Source organism: Pseudophryne corroboree, unplaced genomic scaffold, assembly GCF_028390025.1.
Source record: "Pseudophryne corroboree isolate aPseCor3 unplaced genomic scaffold, aPseCor3.hap2 scaffold_453, whole genome shotgun sequence".
Classification (NCBI taxonomy): Eukaryota; Metazoa; Chordata; class Amphibia; order Anura; family Myobatrachidae; genus Pseudophryne; species Pseudophryne corroboree.
Window position 1 is genome coordinate 1 of NW_026970074.1, and position 13,851 is coordinate 13,851.

Below are 13,851 nucleotides of genomic sequence, written 5' to 3' on the forward strand. Positions count from 1 at the left end.
GCTGCGGAACAAAAAGGATTTAAACATTCAGCTTGCTAGCATTCAATGTACCTGCGGCTTGGCTCTAGCACATGGGTCTTCATCCTGTGGCCCTCCAGCTGCTGTGAAACTACACATCCCAGCATGCCCTGCCACAGTTTTGCTATTAAGGTATGCTAAAACTGAGGCAGGGCATGCTGGTATATGTAGTTCCACAGCAGCTGGAGGGTCGCAGGTTGAAGACCCATATTCTAGCATGCCTGTTCTATGATGCATGTTCCGTGATGTCACAATCAGCTTGGAATGGGGTGTCTAGCATGCATTTGCTGACAGCCACTTGAGGGAGACACACATCAGGAGATGCAGCATATCGGAGGTCTTCGATGCCTTTCCAGCAAATGCACACCACCAGCTGCTGGTCTGGACACAAAACAATACCCACAATTGAAGGCTCAAAATGCCCAACTACAGGATTAATGTAAGTAGTGAATTTAGGAATGAATTTAGAAGTAGGAAATTAAGTTAGTTCACAAGTACATTCAAATTCCGATCTAAAGTCTAGGTAGGCCTCACGTCCTGGCAGCCCCCAGCATTTAAAAATGCCTTGATTAGAGGTAGGGAATTAAATGTAGATAAGAAGTAGACACAAAATAACACTCCACAGAGCAATTATCAGGTGTCTTTATCAATTGTTGCATTTAAAAAATCAAGCAATTAGGGAACACAATGTTGCGACAATGTAACCCTATTTGCAAAATAGTACTAAATAAGTTTGTCGATGTAAGACATTTGCAAAGGCGCAAACAAAACACGCTGGAAAATGCAACTGAATCTGTTTTTGGAGGTTAGAATAGATGCAGGATCAAGTAGCTCAATGGGTAGGGTGTTTGATTAGAATTCAACAGGTTATAGATTTGAATCCTGGGTATGATAGTTTGAGGTGTTATTTAATAAAGTATGTTTATATATTAGTCACACATGGCTTACTTTTACAAATGGCATGTCACCAGTTAGTGCTGACTGCTGATATGCCATTTGCACAAACACGCCATGTGTGACTGTCTATGCATTTAAGGAGGGCACCCCGGCAATACCACAAACCATTGAGTGTCAAGTATACTAGATATATCTTCATATCTCATGTGCTTTCTCTGAGACCAATCTTGTTATGCCCCTTCCCCACAAGGCATGCGCCTTTTGTCCATATTGCAAAAATGGGGTGGGGAGGGGGGGGCATATAATTCTCTGTCACAGGGCACCAAAAAGTCTAGTTATGGCTCTGGTATGCATTATGTAATCTGGCAGACCATATCTCCAACACTGGCTGGTTGGAATAGAAATCCGGTTATCTATGTGAGCAAATGACCATCAACGATTTACTCTCAAACACTAGAAAATGGACAAACATGGTCCCCTAAACAAATTGGTTAAATTTTGGGTTTAACCAATTTGTGTAATGACCATTTTTGACCACTTTTCTAGTGTTTGGGAGCAAATGGTTAATTGACATTTGCTACTATACATTACCAGATTTTCATTCCATCCATCCAGACTGGATAGATAGCCTGACAGATAATTGTGTAGTGTACGCCCAGGATAACTGTCAGTTGTGCTTTCTTTTATGACGGCACATAAATGGGTGGGCAGATCCAGAGCAAGGACTGCCCACTCATGCATAGTTGTCAACTGATGTGAAGTTCCAGGGGGCAATCTCAGTTATAAAGAAAAGTATCTGGAAATTGTCCCTAGTTTAAAAAAAAAATAAAAAAAAAATTGATCAACTCCATTTATTTAGTATGATATCCCAGCAGTCAGAACAACATACTTTATTAAATAACACATCTCAAACTACCATACCCAGGATTCAAACCTATAACCTGTTGAATTCTAATCAAACACCCTACCTATTGAGCTATTTGATCCTGCATAAAAATTGTGAACATTATATGAAGCTATTGGTACTTTGCAAAAAAAAAGTATCAGCATTACAACGCAGCAGATCCATGCAGTTTGCAGCCACACACTACATGTATCTGCTCAGCCACAATGCTGATTATTTCTTCACAAAGTACAAGGTGAGCTCCAAACAGAATTCTCTAGCTTAGAATTATACCTTTCTATGCCAAACCTAGAAGTCGGACCCCCCACCCTGGGATCCCCCAGAGGGAGGCCTGCACCGTCATGCGGCAGGCTTGTCTGTTTTGGAAGCAGGCTGATGGGCAGCCCAGGCTTGCTTCAGTCTGGGCTTGGCAGGTCTGGAAGCATGAGCTTGCTTTGGGTATGCCTGACCTTGGGTACGCTTTACCTGAGGGATGAAAGGGCCAAGGGAAAGTACTTTTAGCCTTCTGCGTGGTAGGAGTCATACGAGGTAGGCAAGCTGTTTTAGCAGTAGCCAGATCAGCTACAATCTTATTGAGGTCTTCTCCAAAGAGAGTGTCTCCCTTGAAAGGAAGCACCTCCAGGGTTTTCTTGGAATCCATATCCACCGACCAGGATCTCAACCAGCTGTATAAAGTATTACCTTGGAACTGGCTCTCCACTCCCCATTATCTGGTTATCATGGCTTCCTCCGCCAGTGTCCAGACTCGCTTGCTGAAGCTCGGCCACTTCTTCCTAGCAGCAGGCTCCTGGATCACTGGGCAGCAGAGGTGCTTGGGAGCCGGAAGGGGGCGGAGCAATCAGGCAGGCAGTTGCAGTGCTGCCCAGCTATCTGTGGTGTGAGAAGAAGCAGGGGCACCCCACCGCTGGCAGTGCTGCAGCTAGCGGTGGTGGCAGCGGCGAGGCTGCTGGGCTGGGTCTTGAAAAAGGTGGAAAGAAGGGTGTTACGGCATGGAATGTACAAACTGCGAGACCCTGCTGGTAGCGCCTTTGTCTATTTAGTAGGAAGGGCACGTAACAGCCGGGGGGCAATGGAGGAAGCCCCTTTAGGGCTGGAGCCCCTTCAGGGCTGGAGCCCGGCGGCAACTGACTCCGTTGTCTCTGGCAGTTCTGCCCCTGGACTAGAGGAATGGTCAAGAACATGGCAACATTTAATGCCAAAAAATGCAAAATCATACACGTGCAAAAATGCAAAGGCTAACTATAATATTAAGGGCATTATAATGGCAAGAGGAAAGCTATCTAAGTATTACTATTTCAGGTGAGCAATGTAACAAAGCAATAGGAAAGGCAAGTCAGATGCTTGTTTGCATAGGTTAAAGAACCAGTAGCAGAAAAAAGTAATACAGGTTGAGTATCCCATATCCAAATATTCCGAAATACGGAATATTCCGAAATACGGACTTTTTTGAGTGAGACTGAGATAGTGAAACCTTTGTTTTTTGATGGCTCAGTGTACACAAACTTTGTTTAATACTCAAAGTTATTAAAAATATTGTATTAAATGAACTACAGACTGTGTGTATAAGGTGTATATGACACATGAATGAATTCTGTGAATGTACACACACTTTGTTTAATGCACAAAGTTATAAAAAATATTGGCTAAAATGACCTTCAGGCTGTGTGTATAAGGTGTATATGAAACATAAATGCATTCTGTGCTTAGATTTAGGTCCCATCACCATAATATCTCGTTATGGTATGCAATTATTCCAAAATACAGAAAAATCCGATATCCAAAATTCCTCTGGTCCCAAGCATTTTGGATAAGGGATACTCAACCTGTAATGCCACTGTATAGGTCCTTGGTACAGCCACATTTAGAATCCTGTGTTCAGTTCCAGAAGCCATATCTCCAGAAGGCTGTAAATACATTAGGGCAACTAAAATTGTGCATGGCCTACATCACAAAACTTACCTGGAAATACTAAAAAATGTTGATGTGTATAGTTTGGAGAAGGGAAGAGGGTACATACAGTAATAGAAACATTTAAATATATAGGGAGGAATGTAATAGGGTGTGAGAATCAGAAAGTGAGAGATTTTGTGTTTTTTCCTGTTGTTTTTTTTTTTTTTTATTGTTTGTTTTTTAAAGTGGCAATCCTTTACATGGCAAAACCAGGTTGATATTTGCCATGTAAAGGATTGCCACCGTGGGCATGTGTAGAAGGGGCACTGCTACTGTTGGCATTATGTGTGTAAGCTGCACTGATATGGTGGTTATGTGTATAAAGGGCACTGCGACTGTGGGTATTATTATTATTATTATTATTATTGTTATTACATGCGGTGTAATGACAATAAGATAGTGCTACTGTGTGGCGTATTTTTATTTGGGGTGCTATTGTGTGGCCATGCCCCTTCCTTGTGATACCAGACCTTCTTTTTTTAAGGAGCGCACTGTCCCTTTATTAAGTATTGGAGAGAGGGCCCAAATTAATAGTTTGCAGGGAGGCGCCAAACACCCTAGCACTGGCCCTTTGGTAGGGGACAGGATTTGCTTCTGCTTGTGCACATATGTTATGATTGCCAGCCAACAGCACTGGTTTTGCCTATAACACTAACTATAAATATTTTGAATTGGTCCTGGACCACCAATCCAAGGCACCCCTGCAAGTGTCCTGAGGCACCCCAGGGTGCAGTTTGAGAACCACTGGTCTAGTGAGTACCCAGGATAATTATTGTAGCTGGTCTGCGGGTAACAGCTCTCAGATCCACTTCTAGAAAAAATGCAGCAATGTAATTTGAGTGACAAACTGCAGAGATGAACCCTTTCTGTGACTGCTGCACAGGGATCACACAAACTCTATTCATAGGGCTGACTTCACTTAGGGGAGATGTTCTCACCCCGCAAAGAAGTGTGAGTATATACCGCACTTACGGTACCATTGGATTTACAGATATTTTCTTGCAATACACTATGGGGGTCATTCTGAGTTGATTGCTCGCTAGCAGTTTTTAGCAGCCATGCAAACGCATTGTCGCTGCCCACTGGAGAGTGTATATTCACTTTGGAGAAGTGCGAACACTTGAGCAGCAGAGCGCCTGCAAAATCGTTTCAAAATAAGACCAGCACTGTAGTTACACTTCGTGTGCGTTGATTCTAACAACCGAGGGACGGCTTTTGATGTCACACACCCATCCAGCGAATGCCCAGCCACGTCTGCATTTCTTCTGCCACGCCTGCATTTTTCCAAGCACTCCCTGAAAACGGTCAGTTGACACCCAGAAACGCCCTCTTTCTGTCAATCTCCTTGTGGCCTGTTCTGTGATTGGAATAATCGCTAGAACTAGTGCAAAACCACAATGGACTTTGTACCCGTACGATGCGCATGCACATTACGGAGCATGCGCATGCACAGATTAGCCATTTTTTTTCAACTGATTGCTACGCAGCGAACAACGGCAGCAAGCGATCAACTCAGAATGACCCCTTATATACATAGAAACATGGATTTTTACTGCAGGAATTATGGTTAGTTTAGGGGTATCGGTTAGGGTCAACAGAGGTGTAGCTAGGGGTCCAAGCGCCCCTGGCAAAGTAAGGGACTGGCGCCCCCCCTTTCGATAAAGCATTGCAGTCCATTGGCGGTTACCATGTTGGAGCCACAGCAACTGACCCTCTCCCCCACACGCTGCCCTACATCATCGGCTGGGATTCACTGTTGGTGTGAAGCCACTGGGAACATTCTGGTAGCATTAGCAGCAGTCTGTGTCATAGATAGGGAAGGCAGAAGGTTAACTAGCTAATAGCAGTCTGTTGGCAGCAGAGGCTGGGCGGGGGGCTGAGAATGAGCCAACGCTGATCAGTGTCCAGTCTGCTCAGACAAAAATATTTTGTGATCAGGGCTGGTTCTAGACCAAAGGAGCCAATGGCAAAAATTTCCTTTGGCACCCCCCCCCCCCCACACACACACATACACACACACACACACACCAAAAAAGAACATATCCCAGTTTAACATAACGCTATGTGGTGCAAGGTGTGGAGCTGGTCACTTGTATCAGACCTCTGACATTTGCCTTTTCACCCATATTGCATACTTTTTCTTGCAGGTTGTGTCTTAATTCAAGAAGTGTTCTAAGTACTTCAGCTTAGTATCTTTACTGACCCCTCTTTACCCCACACTACATAACTGACCCCTCTATACCCTACACTACATCACTGACCTTTCTATAACCATCACTGCATTACTGACCCCTCTATACAGTACACTGACCTCTATATACCTGCTAGTACATCCCTGATGCCTATATTCCCTAAGCTAAATCCCTGACGCCTCTATTCCCTACGCCACATCCCTGACGCCTCTATTCCCTACGCTACATCCCTGACGCCTCTATTCCCTATGCTACATCCCTGACGCCTCTATACCCTACGCTACATCCGTGATGCCTCTATTCCCTACGCTACATTCCTGATGCCTCTATAACCTACGCTACATCCCTGACGCCTCTATACCCTACGCTACATCCCTGACGCCTCTATACAGTACAATGCATTACTGATCCCTCTAGACCATACATCCTCATTACATCAGAGAGATAGTGAAACACTGGAAAAAATAAGGATAAAGTGGACTACAGAAACTGATGCTCTAAACAAAGGAGAGAGAGAGAAAAGCACAAGGGAAAGTGGGCAATCAGAACACCATAGAGAGAGGAGAGATAGAAATGCCTGAAAAAGTAAAAGGGGTTGGGTATGGCATCCGGCGCTCGGGATTCCAGCAGTCACATGATACCTAATCCTAATCCTAACCCTCTGGGGGGGTGGCGGATAGGGCTAACCCTCAGGGGGTGGCAGCTAGGACTAACCCCCCCCCCCTCCTAGTGCCTTCCCTAACACCCCCTCCCCCGGTCCTAACCCTCCCTCCAATACTCGCCTTCGGGATGTTGGCTGTCTGTGTGCCGGCACCAGTCTCCCAAGTGGTGTCAGGATTCCAACATCGGTCAAATGACCGCCGGTATACCGTCTGCCGGGATGGTAAATGTATCCTGAGGACAGGTAGTGAGTGTGGAGGGATAGGTGGTTCAGTAAAATGTAACAGCTCAAACTGCGATCATTCACTGATAAATTGATTTATAGCTCTCCCTTTTTAACCATTGCAGTCATAAAAGCAATGGCCCTCATTCCTAGTCGTTCGCTCGGTATTTTTCATCGCATCGCAATGAAAATCCGCTTAGTACGCATGCGCAATATTCGCACTGCGACTGCGCCAAGTAATTTAACAATGAAGATAGTATTTTTACTCACGGCTTTTTCATCGCTCCGGCGATCGTAATGTGATTGACAGGAAATGGGTGTTACTGGGCGGAAACACGGCGTTTTATGGGCGTGTGGCTGAAAACGCTACCGTTTCCGGAAAAAACGCAGGAGTGGCCGGAGAAACGGGGGAGTGGTTGGGCGAACGCTGGGTGTGTTTGTGACGTCAAACCAGGAACGACAAGCACTGAACTGATCGCACAGGCAGAGTAAGTGTGGAGCTACTCTAAAACTGCTAAGTAGTTTGTGATCGCAATATTGCGAATACATCGGTCGCAATTTTAAGATGCTAAGATACACTCCCAGTAGGCGGCGGCTTAGCGTGTGTAACTCTGCTAAATTCGCCTTGCGACCGATCAACTCGGAATGAGGGCCAATGTTTTTTAAACTTTTAAATAAAGCTTGTTAGCATCCCCAGCACACTGTATATGCTGGGAGATGTAGTTCTCAATATGAAAACATTTAATTACTGTATGAACTCTAATTCCCCAACTGAAACCTCTCACAAACACACACTCCTAAATCTAGTACACACACACACACACACACATTTCCCCAGTACTGACAACTCTCATCACTTCCACACACTGACAACTCCCTCCTGCTCCTCTCCCCACTGACACTGACAGCTCCCTCACAGTCACACACATCCTCCACCCCCCCACCCCCCCACCCCACACACACACTGATAGCACACATGCACAAATCCCCCCTTCCTCGACACTAACTGTCACGGACTGCTTTGGGCAGCAGGGGGCAGGCTCTGACTTGAAGTGCTGAAATTCAACAGCTCTCTCGAACTTGCAAGGCATGGCTGTGCAGCTGTCTCCAGCCATCTCCTTGCCCACTGTGTAATTTGTGGCGTTCTCTGATGTTCCCCGCTCTGCCTCTACAACCGGCACATAATGTACAGCAGTGGTGACTCCTGAGTATGGGCCTGGAGAACTCTGTCTACCGGGGGGTAGGGATTAATAATTTCAAAGGGGCAGAGCTAGGAGTGAAGCAGTGGACAGCAGTTGAGGGGCGTTTCAAACTGTAACAGGGTTGGGACAATTTCAGTATCCTTCCCTCACCGTCTAATTGGTCAGTCCCACGCTGATTGCCATAGCGCCCTTTCGAGACTGCAGAACTCTATCCCTTAGCCACGGTTGGCACAGCTGGATGGTGCCCCTGGCAAGTGCCATCCTGGCCAAGGGGTAGATACGCCCCTGAGGGTCAGGGCCAGCAACAGAAATCTCGGGGCCCAGTACACTGATATCTCTGGGGCCCCCTCAACCCCCCCCTTAACTTGGCAGAGGGATCTTTAAAAAAAAATGGAGCCTTTGACTCGGACCGTCAGTGAGGCCGGCAGGTGGTTTTCATACTGGGCTATCCAGCTCTTCGGTGGCGGTGGCAGGGACATTCAGAAAAGGGCCAGCACAGCAACATGCATAATAATGGCAATACAGTATGGACCACAGGGACTGGACAAAGTGATGGGGTAAAAGGAGGGGGGAGGGTTTAGTTGGCCTGTTAATTGTTTTCCTGCTTAAATTGAGCAGTTGGTGGATACACTTTAAAAAGCAATATTGGCACTGTGGCCCCATTATTTCTCTTCTTAATACTTGGAGCCCTGAACAAGTGTCCCCTTTGTCCCCCCTGTCACCGGGCCTGTTCAGGCGTTACCTATGGAGAAGCTGCGACATGACATCCTAGGACACGATACTGCACCATGCATCACCATTATATTTCAGTGTGCCTTGTCAATATTTAAATCTTGTTCTGTGTGACGTGAGTTGTAAATGGTTGAAAATCTCTGTGCTACAGTATCGTCACCATGTAGTTATAACAACACCGCAAAACCACCAAAAGACGTGTTTTGGTAGAGGGACTGCTGGAGGGGCCCATTGGGGCCCCCAGTTTGCTACCCCACCCCAGTATACCTGTGCTGTAGCCAGTGGAAGGGGCACTATCTTCCCGGTGATCTCTTCGGGAAGATGGTGCCGCACATAGAAAGCAAAGACTCTGGCTGCACTCTCCTGCCCTCGCTCTAAGCAAGGTGATCGGGCCACAAAAGGACCCCTGTCGGACCCCTGCCCGACCCCGGCCTGTGGGCCACAAAAGGATGCATTGGGGGCGGCATGCGGCCCATGGGTTTGACACCCCTGCCCTAGAGTATCAAAATTTGTTTCACGGCACCCCTAGGCCAAAGTTTTTTTTATTGAGAAATTCAGAAAAAAATATAAAATAAATTGTGTTTATAGCATGTCATCCTCAGGTTCAGTTATGTTGTGAGGGAATGGTTTTGCCAATTTAATAAAGTATAAATAATTTTAATTGGTCCTGGACCACCAAACTATGCTACCAGTGCAAGAACCCCAGTTTGGAAACTACTGCCATCAAATAAACCTTTTTTGTTTTTTTTAAACTACATGTAATACACCTTAGAGCTCAGTTCCTAAAAGGTTTTAAACCCTTGCATACAGTAAACTACACATATTTAAAAATCCTACACCGGGCACAAGTGCTCACGGGCCAATTTCATGGCAGTCTCGGATAGGAGGGCATTGTGGATTCACCAAGGGAATGCTGATGCTGACTCCAAGAAGAAAGGGAGTCTCTTCCCTATGAAGGTGAAGCCTTGTTTGGCGACGGCCTAGTTAATTTGATCTCGGCAGCTCCCGCAGGTAAGTCATCCTTCTTGCCCTATGTTCCCTCTCAACGGATGAAGACGCATCATTATCTGACGCAGTCATTTCGGCCCAATAGATATGCAAGAAGTTAAGATTCCCCTTTCTTTGCAGGTAGAGGAAGGAAAAGAGGGAAGAGGTCTGTAGCCTCTTCAAGATCGCAGGAGCAGAGATCGTCCTCTGCTTCTGCCAAATCCACTGCATGACGCTGGGGCTCTCTTGCAGGAGCCCGCACCAGTGGGGGGCACGTCTAAAACTCTTCAGTCAGTTCTGGATTCATTCGGACCTGGACTCGTGGGTTTTACAAATAGTGTCCCAAGGGTACAAACTGGGGTTTCAAGACGTTCCCCCTCACCGATTGTTCAAATCAGCCTTAGTCAGCAGGGAGAAGGTTTTTATTCAAGCCTCTTCGTGGTCCCGAAGCCGGACGGCTCAGTCAGACCAATCTTAAATCTGAAATCCCTTAATTTCTACCTAAAGAAATTCAATTTCAAGATGGAATCTCTCAGGGTAGTGATCTCCAGTCCGGGGGATAAAGGAGATTTCATGGTTTTGGTAGACATAAAGGATGCCTACTTATATGTTCCCATTTAGCCACTGCATCAAGCTACCTGAGGTTTGCAATTCAGGATTGTCATTACCAATTTCAGACGTTGCCGTTTGGTCTGTCCACGGCTCCGAGGATTTTCACCAGGGTGATGGCGGAAATGATGGTTCTCCTTCGCAAGCAAGGAGTCACAATTATCCCGTACTTGGATGATCTCCTGATAAAGGCGAGATCCAGGGACCAGTTGGTGCAAAACATCTACTCTCCCTGACAGTTCTTCAACAACATGGTTGACTCCTAAACTTGCCAAAATCGCAGTTGGTCCCAATGACGCAGTTGTTGTTTTTGGGAGTGATACTGGACACAGAAGAGGTTTTCTTCTAGTGGAAAGGCTCTGGAGATCCAGAGTCTGGTCAAACAAATTCTGAAACCAGCAAGAGTGTTAATCCATCAATGCATTCAGTTGCTGGGGAAGATGGTTGTGGCCTACGAGGCCATTCAGTTTGGCAGGTTCCATGCCAGAGTGTTCCAGTGGGACCTGTTGGACAAGTGGTCCGGATCCCACCTACACATGCACCGGAGGATAATCCTGTCTTCCAAGACCAAATGAAAAATGATGGATTTATAGATTGCTCTGCCGAGACATGTTTTTTTCTAAAATGCACCACAGGTATGGATGGATAGTATACTTGACGACACAGAGGTAGGTAGAGCAGTGGCCTACTGTACCGTACTGCTATATATTATATTATTTATTATTATTATTATCCTTTATTTATATGGCGCCACAAGGGTTCCGCAGTGCCCAATTACAGAGTACATAAACAAATAATCAAACAGGAAAACAGCAACTTACAGTTGACGACAATATAGGACAAGTACAGGGTAAATAAACATAGCTACATCAGCAGATGACACTGGAATAAGTATCAGGTGGCAGAAGACTGCTGGATTTGGTGCAGCTGAAGATTATTAAAGTAAGAAAAGAGTAAGCACATGAGGGAAGAGGGCCCTGCTCGTGAGAGCTTACATTCTAAAAGGGAGGGGTAGACAGACAGGGGTGAGACAGATGGGGTACATAGAGAGCATGGAACAGAGGTTTAGGATGAGATTTGGCTGGGTTTGGTGAAGAAGTGGGTCTTGAGAGCCCGTTTGAAGTTTTGTAGAGAGGTGGAGAGTCTGAGGGGGAGAGGTAGGGAATTCCAGAGAAGTGGTGCAGCACGTGAAAAATCTTGGAGGTAGGAGTGGGAGGAAGTAATCCGTAGGCAGGAGAGTCGGTGTGCATTAGCAGAGCGAAGAGGACGGGTGGGGGTCCAAACCAACCAGTCATTTCAGTCAGCCGTGTGGCAGACCCTGTTGCTGAAATGATGGGTTCGTCAATGTTTTTCTTTTCAATCTAAGCCCCTGCAGTTTTCTGTAAGAATCTGCTTCGCTATGATGATCAACAAGTCACAAGGGCAAATACTCAGGGCTGGAGGCGTAGATCTTAGGACCAGCTGCTACAAGCATGGCAAAGGTGTCACTATCATTGGTGACACCCAGAGAGGCAGCGAGGGAGATTGTAATGCAGTGCGCGCAGATAAGCAGCGCAATGGTAAAATGGAGGCATGGTCTCATAGGTAGGGGTGTGGCCTGTTGGCCTGAATCTCCATTTTGTTGCTCCGGGTATCCCGGGGGTTGAGTGCTGCACCCGGGGACTAGTGTGTGAGTGGTGCTGGCTCCTGCACAGTGACAGAAACTGGGTGTTGCACGTAATGTCACAGTGAAACACCCATATTCTGTCACTGAAGAGGAGCCGGCACTTTGGTGTCACCCCCCTTGGCGGGTGACACTCGGGTGTGGGCCGCAACCCCGTTGTGATGCCACTGACCCATGGGAAGCTTTACGTGGCTTACCCATGTGTTAGTAGCCCCAAGCATCTTTTGTGTTAGTCCCTGAAGAAAAACTTCAAATATTTACAAATAAATTTTGTAATCAATGGGCCTAATTCAGTAAGGATTGCAAATTCTGCTAAGTAACAGAATTTGCAATCCTTTGGTTCGCATGCTGGGGCCACCCAGCATGCCGCCTCCCTTCTTGACCACGCTGAAATTGCAGTCGCAGTGCAGTTCAGCGTGATCATAAAAAATGGGTTAGCCTCCTGTTGGTGCAGACTGTATGTGTGCGCAGGAAGCCGCCACCATTTTTGTGATCGCAGCTGCTGCATGTGATGTCATGCAACCGCTCTGACCACGCCTCCTGTTTCTCCGTTGCCGACCCCATTTTGAAGCCCTGCCCACGCACCGCTCCATCTCTGACTTGGAAATGGAGTGTTGCTGACCCCCCCCCCAGCACCGATTGACAGTCAGAGGCGATCGCATTAACTGCGGGGTGCCGCAGAAAATGCAGGCGCATGCGTATGCTCTTAGCAATTTTTGCAGTTGGACTGCTTATTGCGATTGCAATCCAACCTGAATCAGGCTCTATTACCTATCACAATGCACTGCGGGTAGTACAAAATGGGGTTAATATAAGAGAAAACCCCCCAGAGCTGTGCTCCTTAACTGTCCCTGGTGGCTAGTGGAGCAGCTGCCCAGTAATCAGTGTCCACGCCAGTGCGCACATGGCCCGCCCCCTACAGCCACGCTGGATCACGGTATAGTGTGGGCACAGAAGTCCCTTACCTCCCTTTCATCAGCGGCCTCGTGATCCCGGAGGGCGGTGTGTGTGTGACTGACCTTAGGAAGAAACCGGAGCCTCCGCTGCAGTGACCCAGCAACCAGGGCGCGGGAGTATACTGCGCCGCTGGGAGTGATGGAGCTGCAGTAAAGATGTCTATTAGACCTAGCCTGCTGCAGCCCTTGTAGATTCTTATAAAAAAAAGTTCTTCTTTTCTTGTCAAAATTAATAGCTAAGAATAGGCTGCCTGAGGCAGCCCCCTCTTAAGTGGCCTGCTACTGAAGGCACCAACTACAAACTGAGCTCCCTGTTCATGGAAGCGAGGTTATAGAGGAGGGGGCGCTGAGCATCTTGGGAACAGTCAAAAGCTTTGAGCCTGTTGGTGCCTCAGATCAAGATCCTACTCTACACCCCAATGTGAATCCTTGTGGAGTCCAGTGTACCCCACAGAAGAAATGAATGTGTCACACCCATTGGCAGCAACATTAGAATAGCTGCTGATGGGCACAATTGAGAAAGGAAGGGGGGAAAACATTTGAATCCAGCACATATATGTAATTTGAATATGTAATTTGTACCTTCCTACTTTAAAATGTAATGGATGAACCTCACCCTGTGAGAACTATCTTCATGATCAAGAGATCTCATACGCAAGAAAAGCATGTGCTGGGATAGGGCTGTGGAGGGCGGCTGCTCGGGCACACACCCGTCAAGTTAAGGAGATTCAACTGAGGAAGCACAAGGGAACTGCAGGGAGACCACATATTTTCAGATGAACATGAGAGGGCGGAAGGCTGCCTAATACTGAAGCACCCTCAAACATCAAACCATATGCAACAACTAGTACAAGCATT